At 46.3% G+C, this 13,127-nt stretch overlaps 1 protein-coding gene across 1 annotated transcript in view; it reads right to left on the reverse strand.

Annotated features, from left to right (window-relative positions):
* RSBN1 (round spermatid basic protein 1) overlaps positions 1-13,127 on the reverse strand; it is a 136,993-nt gene that overhangs the window by 91,738 nt on the left and 32,128 nt on the right. The gene's annotated exons all lie outside the window — the stretch shown is intronic.

A 13,127-nucleotide genomic window follows, 5' to 3' on the forward strand; every position in this document is an offset into this window, starting at 1 on the left:
ATATACAGGCCACACATTTTGTGCTCGCCACCAGCCATTGGTAAAAGATGATCAATTCCTGGCAAGTAAGAAATTGTGTGAGGTGTGTATACAAATAATTGAGAGGGTGCCCGACTTCTTATACGAGGCTGGGCGATTGCAACTTGATTTAAACAACGTCCTTCCTCAGGGGTATTTCCATAAATCCTATATAGCAGAGTTGAGAAACATTAACACAACACAAGGATGCTACAAACCTCAAGGAAGGCAGCAAACATACAATGGTCGCCTAGTTGCCCCCGCAGTGCCAAATGCAGAATATTTGTTTGCTCAAGTCAGGGTTGTCCAATTTCAGGTCTCAAGGGCTGGACACATTTTAGATTTTCCAGCTACCTCTCATTAATATTCAGGAGATACATTTGCATACCAGGAGTTTAAATGTATGCCTATTTTTTCTCATGAATATTAATGGGCATATCTGGATAACTATTCAGGATTTCAGCGAAGAGTCATGGAGTTGAACAACCCTTCAAGTGAAAAGCTAGTTAGTTTGGGAAAGCGACGTGGATTGCTACATTGAATTCTCAGTCTACTTGTTAATATGTTGCTCATTAAAGAGTGACAGGCAAAAATGTAGGATATTTGATGCTGATGGAAGTAGTGCAGGAAATTAAAATGACGGAAAAATGGCTACACTATTCAGACATGGATATATGCAACGCTACGGGGCAAACATTTCAAGTTGCAAACTGCTCGCTAAGCATAAACAGTGCCCTCGATTCTCCACAAGCACAAAGTACACCATTTAATAGGCACCAAGATCAAATCAGAACTCGATAGGTTAGAGCGCACATTTTAAGCCCTGCAAAGGTTACAAATCTATTGTCCCCAACTAAGGAATGAACAATTTCGAACTGGAAAACGCAAGGGTTGAAAATCTTGAGGCTATACAGATCATTGAGTAGGTCAAACAAGAAGGGTGATTTTAAAAGAGGCACGTTTATGTGGGTGGCAGAGGTATTTTCTCTCCAAAATACACGGACCAGACATATTACTCATCCTAGATAAGTGGCCACCCTCAAACAGGGGTCTGCTCATTTTACAATAAAAACTCAAGATTGACATGGAGGGCAGAATGCTGGGGATAATAAACACGTACACAAATAATGGAGAAGACCCAGGTTTTTGGAATTAGTTGCTAGGAAAATACAACAGATCAATCACTAGATTATCTGGGCTGGTGATTTTATCATGGTCTTGAACCTGCAAGTAAACCTGTCCATCCCAGAGGAAACTGCCGAAAGCTGCCAAAGCACAGCAAGCTATTGCAGGATTCTAGTGTCTTGTGGTGGTCTGGAGTGGAATTTCATGAGGCCGTCTCGCTTATTGATTACATAACGTACTCAGAGAATTTACTCAATAAGGTCACTACATGAGTTATCCTTCCCAGAACCCTTTCTGGTCACTTGCTGTGCCCATGAAGGTCACAGCACAGTTAGCGAGCAACCAGCCCTCTTGATAAGGTGCGTATCATGCCTATTTACGCATGCAATTATAGGAAATACGGATGATTTTTGTTTCTACTGCGCACCATGTACGCTGTGTGTATTAATTAAAAAAAATTATATATATATATATATATATATATATATATATATATATATACACACACACACACACACACACACACACACACACACACACACACACACACACTTTCCACCACTAGATGGCACTGTAGCACGCAAGCTCCTACCTGGAGGCAAGCAGACCCTTCCCTTGCCAGTCTGAGACATGTATCCTAATCCAGGGCTCAACCCACCCCTCAGCACTAGAACCTTTCCAGAAACGCATGTGTCCTTCTGTTGCGTTTTTTCATTTGCAGAGTAAGCTGAGAGAGGAGGCCACAAAAGCGGTGACACCAGAGACACCAGCGAGGTAAGCATCCCTCCCTTCTGCTACTGGCGCTTTTCAATTGCATTTTTATTTTCTCTCCGACAGCCCAGACCGCTATCTGATCTAATCTCGCATAGTCCAGGCTGTCAGAGAAAAACGTAATTTAAACCAGTTGAAAGTATTTGGTTTCTTCCGAAGCAAATCTATCTGCTCGGGTCGGATGATCAAGCAACTGGCCGTTTCCAACACTCACAGTCCCCCTGAGACACAGGCTGTGTCCCTGATGAACTCCACAATACAGTGTTGTCGACACAGCCTGTGCGTCTCAAGGGGGGGCTGTGCCTCTGGGAAACACGTTTGCTTGGTCATCAGAAGCATAACCCATTTTATGCATGATGGGGAATACCCAACTGAAAGTCCACGAGTCCCCTTAGAAATCTATGACAGTTAAAGGGAGCAAGTTACATATCAAGCTATTAAACGTTCAAAGGGTGCTTTATTGTGTTGCTCGGAGCAACACAATAAAGCACCCCTTGGACGTTTATTAGCTTGATATGCTAAAAAGTAAAGTTTGCTTAGATGTCCTTAGTTGAATGTTGTAAACTATACATAACAGGCTGGAGCATGCGTCCATGATGAATTCCTCAACACTGTTGTCGACGCAGCCTGTGTGTCTCAGAGGGGCTGTGACTCTGGGAAACAAGTTTTTTGTCAACAGCAGCATAGCTCGTCCCCCTGTCACTATTTGTAGCCCCCATGCCACCCGTTACCATTGGGTCATGCCTCCCCTCCCTCCGCCCCCATGACTGTCGGGGCCCCTTTGCCCCTCGTTACAGTGTCATGCCTCCCCTCCCTCCGTGACCATCTCTGTGCCCCCTCTTTCCCCCCTCCATCCCCCTGTGACCATCTCTGTGCTCCCATGCCCCTGTTACAGTGTCATGCCCCCCCGTGACTGTTGCGCGCCACCCATGCCTCCCGTACCACCCCCATGATTGTCTGTTGCCCCCAGTTACCTCCGCATGCCTCCCCCCGCGACTGTGTTCCCCCAGTTACTGTGTCATGCTCCCTTGTCCCCCCGTTACCGTTGTGTCATGCCTCCCCCGTGACTGCCTGTGCCCCTTCCCCCGTTACCGTGTCATGCCTCCCCTCGCACCCCCTTGACTGTCTGTGTGTCCACTATCGTCTGTCATGTGCACAACTTATTATTTTGTGTGTTTTTAAAAGCGCTGAAAATAAAAGGTTAAATAAGGATATTTTTCTTTTGCATCTTAACGTTTTCCAATCAGGATGTGGAAAATAAAAGGTACCATACAGTGATATTATTTTGCCCCAACATGCTGCTATAAGTATTTACATGTTGTCATGATGCTTTACTATGCAATTTGGGTATTTTGCAAGTAAACTCTACAGGACGGTATTTTTGTAGGTCTTTGACACCCAAAACTTAAATATTTGTAAACCTGGAAGAAAGTGGCCATGCCCAAATTGAAAGAGTGGGTTAAAATCCCTGCTGCTCTGTTTAGCGCAAGTGTGTGATCCTGGGCAAATATTGTAATAAAATTAAAATAAAAAATATTGTACACACCATGGTCAAACAATCTATGATACTTAAGGGGGAAGAATACAGTGGGGAAACAATTATACACTGCTAACATACTAACAGCTGCATTCCAAGCGCTTTGAGACACTACAGCTGTCTGCAAAGCCAAAAAAGAAAGAAAACAAATAAAATAAGTGTTCTGGCATGCATCAGTGCACCATGTGAGCGGTGCTAGACCAGGATGTAGTGTAAAGGATTTTAATCAGGCACACACCCTAGCCTCGCCTAGCATATAGTGCGCAGATTAAACCCTTATTTATTTTTGTCTAGAAGTTCAATATTCTGAATGATATACCACTCATATCACACCCTTCTCAAAATACCCCCAGGTCACACTGAACCAGGAATCAGGCTAGTTGGCAAATGTAAAGATTTGTTTAATATTCAAATCACACATAGGTTTACTATAGATATGTATATGAGGCAGCAATCACCCAAAGGGTGACAATACAATTCAGAAATAAGCATAGCAATTGAATTTACTTATAAGGAGGTAAAATAGAAAAACACAGGGAAAAAGAACAGTTTGTTTTGCACACAGAGAACGTTTAGGTTAATGTTCCCTCTGCAAAGTTTTGTTTAAATACAAACGAGCAATCCTACACCAATGTGAGTAATCAGCAGGTTTTTGGGAATGAAATACAATGTCTAGAGTTATAGGCAATCCTCCCATCTACACAAGAGAGAAAAGCTCATTTTGTCAAAGGACACTTTGAAATGACAGGTGAAAATGGCTTGGTGAAATACTACAAAATGGTCAAAATGCCAAAATGGAGACAAATTCTAAAGAAAGCAACACTAAATCGGGGCTATAATATGAACCACAATATACACTTCAGATCAGGATGGGATGGAAAAAGCACTTTGAAATGGGCAAAAAAAGAAACGTGTACTTTGGCTGAAATTGCAAATTTGCGGCAAACTTTTACTATGCAATATTGAAAAAAATGGGTCAAATGTTCCGCAATGCGGTTTTTAATTGTGGAGATAGCTAAGGACGTTAGGTATCGGTGCGAGTTGAAATTTCGTTTCTATCTTTAAAACTGAGGGAGTTGGAGGTTTTAGCGAGAGGCGTTTTTCGAAAATAAAGCCACGAATTTGGACAAGAACTTGAGTTTAAAACCAGAAAATATGCTTTTACTCAAGACTAGAGCATTCAAACTAGACAACCGGGTTGGGACGAAGTAAGCTCTGAGACGGATTCATGACTTCAGTTACAGATCCCAGCGCCTTCCCCGGCGGAACCAGTCCAAACACTCGAAGTGAGATTTATGGACAAGAGTCACACAAATAAAAATGACTATGAAAATGACGCTTTAGCAAATATACAGTATAGGATAGCACTAAAGATTTCGACACCATTAGTGGTTATGAAAGTAATGATAGTTCATAGATTAGGGTGGAACAAGATAAGGCAAGGTGTTAGGAAAGATTTCTTAATTGTGGGTAATTTTCCTTCCATGTGGCAACCCCTAAACATTTTGCTGTTGTTTTCACCATGATCTAGACTTTGCCAGAGAAGTGCAGCCTTCTGCCGTACTCCTCTGGGCTTTCGCTCCATTCTTACGGGGAAACTGACATTCCCTTAAGACAGTCAGTACCGGGAAACGCTGTTTTCCGTAGTTTCTTTATCATGTTGCAGCTTTCATGCAACATGACACAAGAGGGCACTGTAAGCTAAGTTACTGCTCTCTTGGGTCCCTAGCCTTCTACAGGCCCTAGATACTCTTTTTGGATTGTAACTGATCAGTGCAAGTGAATCATGGACGGGAATGGTGGCAGCGATCGTTTGTGTTTTTGAGCCCCATTTGGCGTTTTAAGCGCGTTTCTCGCGCTTAGCCCAAAATGGTGGCCTGGCTCCCAAAAGGACCAGACCACGAGGCTCCTTTGTCCTGTCCGCTGACCGTCTTGCCCCTTCACCTTCCCCAGGTCGAGCCGACCCGGGGCCTTCCTTATTTGGGCATGTACTTTCCCGCGAAACACAGATGCTTTCGCGGGCTTCTACAGGCCTTGTTTGTGCCTCCAGGATGTGGGCTGGGATGTCTGGTCCCAATACACATCCTGGGTGCCAGAGAGTCTAGGGTGGTGTGAATGCCTGGGACTACCGTGGTCCGTGATAGGTCCACGTATGGTGTGAGTGTTTTATGAGCGGATCTCCCATTGGGTCCCCTCCGTTTTGGCGCGAAGGGAACCGTGGATAAGAAGGGGCTGGAAACGCCACTACCATGTCGATCTCCTGAGTTCTCACGAACAAAGGAATACAGGAGCCAAGTATCCTGCAACCACGAGGCTGAACCGAGGAATCGATGGTGACCCGCTGAAGGACTGTTCCTCTGTACTGCTGTCGCCTTGTGAAACCCTTTCTACCTCTGATCGAACCAGAAGGCCTGTACTGGTACTTCGACCCTTGAAATAGCGGGGACAGCTATTCTTGGCATCTTCACCTTCTCCTGCACGTAAGCCTTCAGAAGTGTCTCTGGGCCATTCAGCAGACTGACCAGCCTACCCAGGAGTCGTGCTCTGTAACCGCCACCAGGTTGTGTTGTATTCGAGTCCTTGTCACTCTCACAGATTCGTACACTTGGCATTCCCATGTCTGAAGTGAGTAGTGTACATTTGGCTGAGATACACACGGCCGCTCCGTTGCCCTGTTGTGGTAACAAACTGTGCGGGTTCACTTCGTTTGGGACATCTTTAACTCAACTCTGCTGCTGCAGAATCTACACGACGAGATGTCCCCTGCTCCCCTGAACCTGCCAGCACTGAAACTGACGCGGAGAAGCCTGGGTCTGCTTGCATCGGGGACCGGTGAGTAGCATAGCTAGGAACTGGTCGCCCTCCTGCAGGAGCCCATAGCTTTTCCCTGCTGTGTCAAACAGCACGCCTTTCCGTACTCGCGCTCTGCTTCTGCCCACAGTGGAGGCTGCGCTTGAGTCGCGGACCTCTGTTCTTCTTTTGTGCACCGAACTGAACTGCCCGATTCCCTCGAAGAGACTCCCCTTTTTGCCCGTTGGCACCAGCGTGTGCAGGTACTTGAGCACAAGGCTCTACTCTTCGTAGGGCTTGGACTTCCTTTTAGTTAGGTGCCTCTGAAGGCGGACTGGGTCTAATCATTATTTCGCACTGCCAGTTTTCCTCTCCTTCTAGGTGGACTACACATTTCGTGCATCTAACGCTTTAGAAACGTTTGTATTTGTATATATATTGTATTGGTTTGGTATGGGTTGGTTTACTAGAGTTTTATCGCGATTTCTCGCTACGGTCATTGTTACAAAGGCCTTGGAATAAATGTGTATATATTTTTAATAGAACACCTGTTTGGAGTAGTTTGTAAGTGTCCTTGCTTTGTGTGCTCATTGTGGGCTTTCAGTCACCCTCACCCCTCTTGAGACCTAGTCTTGACCACCGCAATCGCTACCCTGATTGGTCTGGCTTGTCCAGAGGTTACCCTGTTCCAAGTAATTAGGTTGGCCTTCTGAACCTCTGCGCCTCCAGGACAGAGCTCAGAAATCCGTCTTAACACAAGGTATGCAATAGTTCTCTAGCGTCCCGTTAATACTTACAATCTAATGGGATTTAAGATTTTTGGACCGTCAAAGTTCTGGTCAATTGTATCAGGTGGATCAGGGAAGGACAGCACATCAGCTAGGCCGGTCACCGGAACTGCACGGGATCTGCACTTCTTGTTTCTGGATATTTCAGATCAACGGATGGCAAGTTCAGCAGGCAAGCCTTTATGGTAGCAAGCCAGATAGTTTCAGGATGCTTCCCCCCCACCACAGTGCTTCACTGAGTTGTGAGGATTAGCTGAGGATTGAGGCCTAGCTGAAAATGGTTCAGCTACTGCTTGGCCTGATCCTTGGCATCTGGATCTAGAAAGATGTTGAAGGCTGGATGCTGAATGCTGGATCAAAATGCTTCGCTGGAATCAGAAGAGAGCGCGTGCATGTGTTGTCAGAGGTCCCTATTTATCCTGTCAACTGACATAAGCAAATGGGTGTATGGGCTGGCTTAACTAAACTTGCTCCTGTGAAATGGGATTGGATCAGAGCCTCATCTCCGCCTTGCATCCGGGTGATTGGATCAAAGACAGATGATGTCAGGTTTATGTTTTGATTTTTTACAATACTTAGAAACCTCCCCTAGCATCAAAATCGAATTTTGTCCTAAATACATATTTATACATTTGTAACCTCTACAAAAATCACATACAAGGATTACATATTTTATGGAGTATCTGTTCATCAAAATCCCACAGCTGTGAGACCTTGTTTCGCCTTTCTGCCGCATTTTGTCCATTTCGCCATGAAAACATTTTCCAAAATGTCTCCAAATTTCCACAAATATGCGCGTTTACCATAGGAATGTGTGTGCAAAGTTTAATTCTAGCATAAATACAGTTTCCATATAACCACATATTGCCATTCCTGTTCAGAATATGCTACAGTTCCACCAATTTTTCAAATGTACGGCCAAAAATTAGATGAACAAATCTGCCAGTTTTATATTTTTCACCACTTCCGATAGCAAGTTACAAATCTCTAAAAATGTTCATTACATATTCGTTAACAGCAGATGTCAGCCTTTTGTCTGTCTCTGGAGGCAAGGAGCAGCCCCTCACGTTTGGGATTTCCTTCTGCAAGCCTAGTTTATGACCACTTGACATGTCCATTTCCTGGCCTGGAGAATCTGCCATTGTTCGGTCCCTGGCAGCAGGCACAAGTCTGGCATACCCCACAATTATGTGTCAGTGAGCATCTGCTGAGAGCAATGCCCTCCCCTTGGGTGGAAACCTGTTTTTCAACCCCTTCCAGGCCCAGCCATCCTAGGTTAATTCTTAATTTCTTGACCTGAAATCCAGCAGAAAACAAACTTGTTGCATCAGATAACATCTATAATTTACATTCTTGATTTAAACCTGTGGGATCAAAACTGAGATCCATGTTCCTTTCAGCAACAGTTCTTTTATATTTGCTAATCTGGCAGACCTTTAGTTTAGACAACCTTAAAGTTTGATCAAGAGAGCCCATTTCACAGGGGCTGTCACTCACAGGTAGCCCAGCGTGGCTGCACAAACATTTTTTTTTACAGGAGTGGTCTTTCACAGGCAATCCAGTTTTGCTGAGAAGGCGTTTTGCTCTTAACATTTCAGGACCTTATCATTCACAGTGCTTCATTAGATTAAATGAATTTTAGTGTCAAGCATGATTGAGTGTTGTAAATTGTTATGTACAGGCATTCTGAAGTTTCAGCAGCAAAGTAAATGTCATTTACAGGCAAATTTTAGAGTTCACTTGCAAAATGATGCTTCTCCCGCTATACTCTAGGTTTACTTGTCATGGAGCCCACTGGCACTTTATGCAGCATGTGCTCTGTTCCACCACACATGCACCATGGGTGGCAGGTTGTGCAGCTATCTTTTTGTGTGTTGAAAAAATGCGGTTTTGGCGCACACAAGGGTTTTGCCGCCATTTTACTGTTTCTCGCATGATAGAGTGAGGCTGCATAGTATAGCAGAGCGGGTCAATACATCCCACAGTAGGCTGAGGAGATTGACCCCAAGAGCCTCAAACACCCTTGTTATGTAGGCAGGCTGTCTGGGAGGTGGGGGGTCAACTAGTGAGATCCAGCATAGTGGAGTGGTCTACTCTACTGGAGTGCCCCCTAAGCCCACCAGATACATTTTGGGATTCCTCGTACCTGGAAAGATGGTTCCTCTCCTAAGCCAGTGCTAGGATCTTCTGGAAACACCTGCATGTCATTCCTGCCCAAATTGCCTCCTTACCTCCCTGTACTATAGTGCATGAAAAGATGGCAGCGGGATAAGCCCCTCACCGGGAAAAACTGTGCGAGGCACACTTGTTTTGGGGCTGTGCAATGGGCAAGGACCCTCCTGGGTATGGGAAGGGGCGCCTCTTGGTACTTCCGACTGATCACTGGATGAAGCACTTCCTTGCGCAGCACGATGCCTGGATTGATCGATGTGTAGCTTTGGAAGCTGACTGAATACAGCCTACAAATGCTTTTAGCAGTGCGCCTTCCAAGGACGGGAGAGCGTACGATTAACCGTGCCTAGCTAGGACATGAAAGACCAGCATTCTTTAAGGGTGGAGGCAGAGTTTCCGGTGGATGGTAGGAGAGCGGCATATTGGAGGGGAGTTTTAGGGGGCAGTTCAACATAGAACATGAACAGCAACTGGTACGCATGCCACAGATCTCTTGCTCCGAAAAGGCTCCATTTTATAGAGAACATCTCCTTGGCGATGCTGCACTTTCCACCAGTGCAGTTGATATTTATTTGGGGGAAAGGGGAGGAGGGTCTATGCAATCAGCTGCAGGATTCCATCCACAGGCGGTGTGGGGGGGGGGGGGGGGTCTCATCGAAGTTTGATGATCCCCTGGATCCTTCACCACACAATAAGCAACCGTAAACCCAGCTGCGCGCCTGCACGCTCGTCGGAACCCGGTAATTGCAGTGCACCCAGTCCTCCCCCCACCCCATAAAGCAAGTGCGAGGGTCTTCAGGAAACATTAGCCACCCCTGCGGTCACGCCAGTGGAATCATCGCCAAGTCAGCTATTACAAGTATAGGAAGGACAGCGTTGGCACCCATTGTGAGCCCAGAGGACTCGATGGGGATTTTGGAGAACTTACTGTGACTGAACATTCATTTCACTGCATGACATGCTTAATGTACTGGCCCTAAATCCTCCACCTCAACACCAAAATCAGAATAGGCCAGTGCAGTAAAAGCAGAGCTTTCGGGGCATCAATGCCATTGTAACTCGGCAGAATTGCATACATGGCTAGATGGCGTCTCTGCCAGAATGCCTTCTTAAGCTTCTGCTGCTCCGGGCTGTGGGTGGTTGCAGATGGGGCTCTCCTGCTCCCGTGGCCACGTGCAGTTCTATTTATACGGCTCGGCATGGTGCTGCTTTGGCTTGGTTTCTAAGGCACACTGCAGAGGGAGCTGGCAGGACTCAGCGAGCCTGGGACACTGCAGCGCAGGCAGAACACCTCTACTTCTACGCTGGGACCCCACTGCTCTGCAGCGTCAGAAGGTGGCGCGACTTCTAAAACACCATACATAAAATAAAAAGAGCGTTCAGCAAGCAGTGAAAAGCTGGGTTGCAAAAAAGTGTACACATTTGGAAGGGTGAAGGGGTAAAAGTTTTGAGCAGAGAACATATGAACATAACCTGTAAAAGGTAATCAATTTAGAGCAATTACGCCCTGAATTCTGCTGCTCTCAGAGCATTCCAAACTCAGGAAGCCCAGTCCATTGCGGCCAGAGAAGCTGTGGGATGGTTATTTCCTAATGTGTGTATGTCTGGGCTTAGAGCATGGAAGATGGAGTGTTGGATGGGTAGAATGCTATGACATAGGTTGCTGTGATTCCAGAAAAGTCCGTTGGGAACTTATGGTTGGCACAGGGGGACCGGTGGATGCTTCTCTCCCATGAGCTTGTCTCATGTCTACCCTGTTGTACTTCCCTTAACTTACAAACCCAGTAAAGACCACTTATTATGTCACCTGAGGCTCCCGAGTAATCTGCACAACCCCAACCATCAAATGTAACACGCACCATCAGTGAACGTACCCAGTTTCTTCGATTTCAGCAATAAATTCAAGGTTGTTTTGCACATATTCAGAGAGCTGTTGCAAACGTAGCAAATTTGGATTTCTGACATAAAATCCCTCCCAAATGATGTTATCGAGGTAAGCGGGAAGGCTTTACCGCCTGCGTTTTCTTGGGCATGGCTCAACTCACCCAGACTCACCAGGAGGGGAGTACATTACAGACATACGCCCTAGCGCCGCGATCACCTCTCCAGCTCTCTCTCCACTTGGTGCTACACCCCATAGCCGAGACCAAAGATAAATTCCATGCAATTGCACACAGAGCTCCTCCACATTTAATTCATGCTTTCCTGAGCCGTTTATTATACTCCGCCCTCATACCAGCAATCTCGCACACTTTGCTTCTCCCTACCTCTACTGAATCCTCTATCATACTCCTCCCATGCCTCTCCGACAGGCAAAGCGCTTAAACACCAGAACCTATGGAAGCGGGCGCTTACTTCCGCTAGGTCTGTGACAACGACCGATTGTCAGTCGTAACTTGACTCACAATTGGTCTTCTGCTAGAGCGACCTGCATTAGTTGCATCTGTAATACAATATCATAGGTGGGCTTTGACTGGCTAATTATCAGGCTCCCTCCGCCCCCCCCTCACCCCTATGAATCCAGGGGGCGCAAGGCTTTAGGAGGCGTCCCCTTAAAGCATCCGCATAATAGGAGCTCTGCCTTCCTAGCGTGGCGCCGCCTGAGGACATTGCGGTGGCATTTCAGAAGGTTACCATTGAGATGCCAGAGCAGACAAGGTTACACCCGAGTAGAAGGATCACGATTGGAACCATGCTAAGAAAGGGCTCCCATAGGCTTCGAAAACCTGCCCATTGCCAACAAACACTGTTAGGGGGTGCGGTGTAAAACGCAAGCACAATTTAAAGAAAAGAATAAAATAAAAATGCACGTAGATTTTGACAGCACCTCAAACCTTTTTATGGGGGTGAAGGGCAGCTAGAGTTTATGGAGATGTGAAAGTGCGAGGAAAATGGACTTGACTGAATGCAGTTTTTCCGCAACTTTTACATCGCATTTCACCGCAAAACAGTAGATGGGAGGGTTGGGGAATGGTATATAGAAAGGTGGTTGTATGTGGAGAGCGAGGTGGTACCCCACCCCTTGCATAAAGAAAAAATAACCTGTAAAAAAAGGGAATCGCCGAAAAGCCGGCGAGTAATAACTTCGAACGCAAAATATTAATCTCCAACGTAGCAGCAGGCCGCGTGTGGAGCAACAAGGGAAGTGGAAATGGCCCTCAACAGGTATACAGCAAGGGGGGGGGGGCGGAGACTGTGCCATTAGACCTCTACACACCAGAGGTTGAAACACGGCTTTATTCTTAGAAGGAATAAATCAATGCTACGCGAGTACCACCCGACAGCGGCACGATGGAAACGATAGGTCAGCATTCCAATTTTCTAAAGGGACAACCGAAAATTGCCCCAAATCATATGGACCACTTTCTTTAACCAACAGCTCTGCTCAGATGTATGGATGTCTCATCTGCGGCAGACTAGAGCCACGGGCAAGAGGAGGACCACACTGGAAACGCCCATCATGGCTGCCTGCGAAGGTCAAGCACTCGACCTCTATCTATGGTCTATTGTCAACCAAGCATTTTCTGTTCAAAGGGTCACCAAGTAAGATTGCCACAGTGCCCGGTCCTCCCTTATGTTGAGCGTAAATATAGTTATTCTCTTCATAATGAAGAGTAGTAGACATATATTGGAGCGCCAATATTTGCACACCCCACCTCTCTGCGCCTAGCAATTCCTGCAAGTGTCTCAGGCATGTGGCACGGCCGCGCTGGAAGCATGGAGAGGAACATTGCCGGGTGCTGTGTGGGTGGCAGCAGGGTGCGGGCTCCAGTGCGTCCATTGCCTATTCTTGGATGGCACTACTTTCCTTTTGCGGTTGCAAGCACTTGCTTGTTTTTAGCAAGAGGGCAGTATGGGAGCCACTCGTCTGCAGCGCCGGGCGGACGATGCACTCCTCATAGTGACACGAGCCTCTCATGAAATAG

The sequence above is a fragment of the Ambystoma mexicanum genome, chromosome 13, assembly GCF_040938575.1.
Source record: "Ambystoma mexicanum isolate Mex_15411 chromosome 13, UKY_AmexF1_1, whole genome shotgun sequence".
NCBI classification, from domain to species: Eukaryota; Metazoa; Chordata; class Amphibia; order Caudata; family Ambystomatidae; genus Ambystoma; species Ambystoma mexicanum.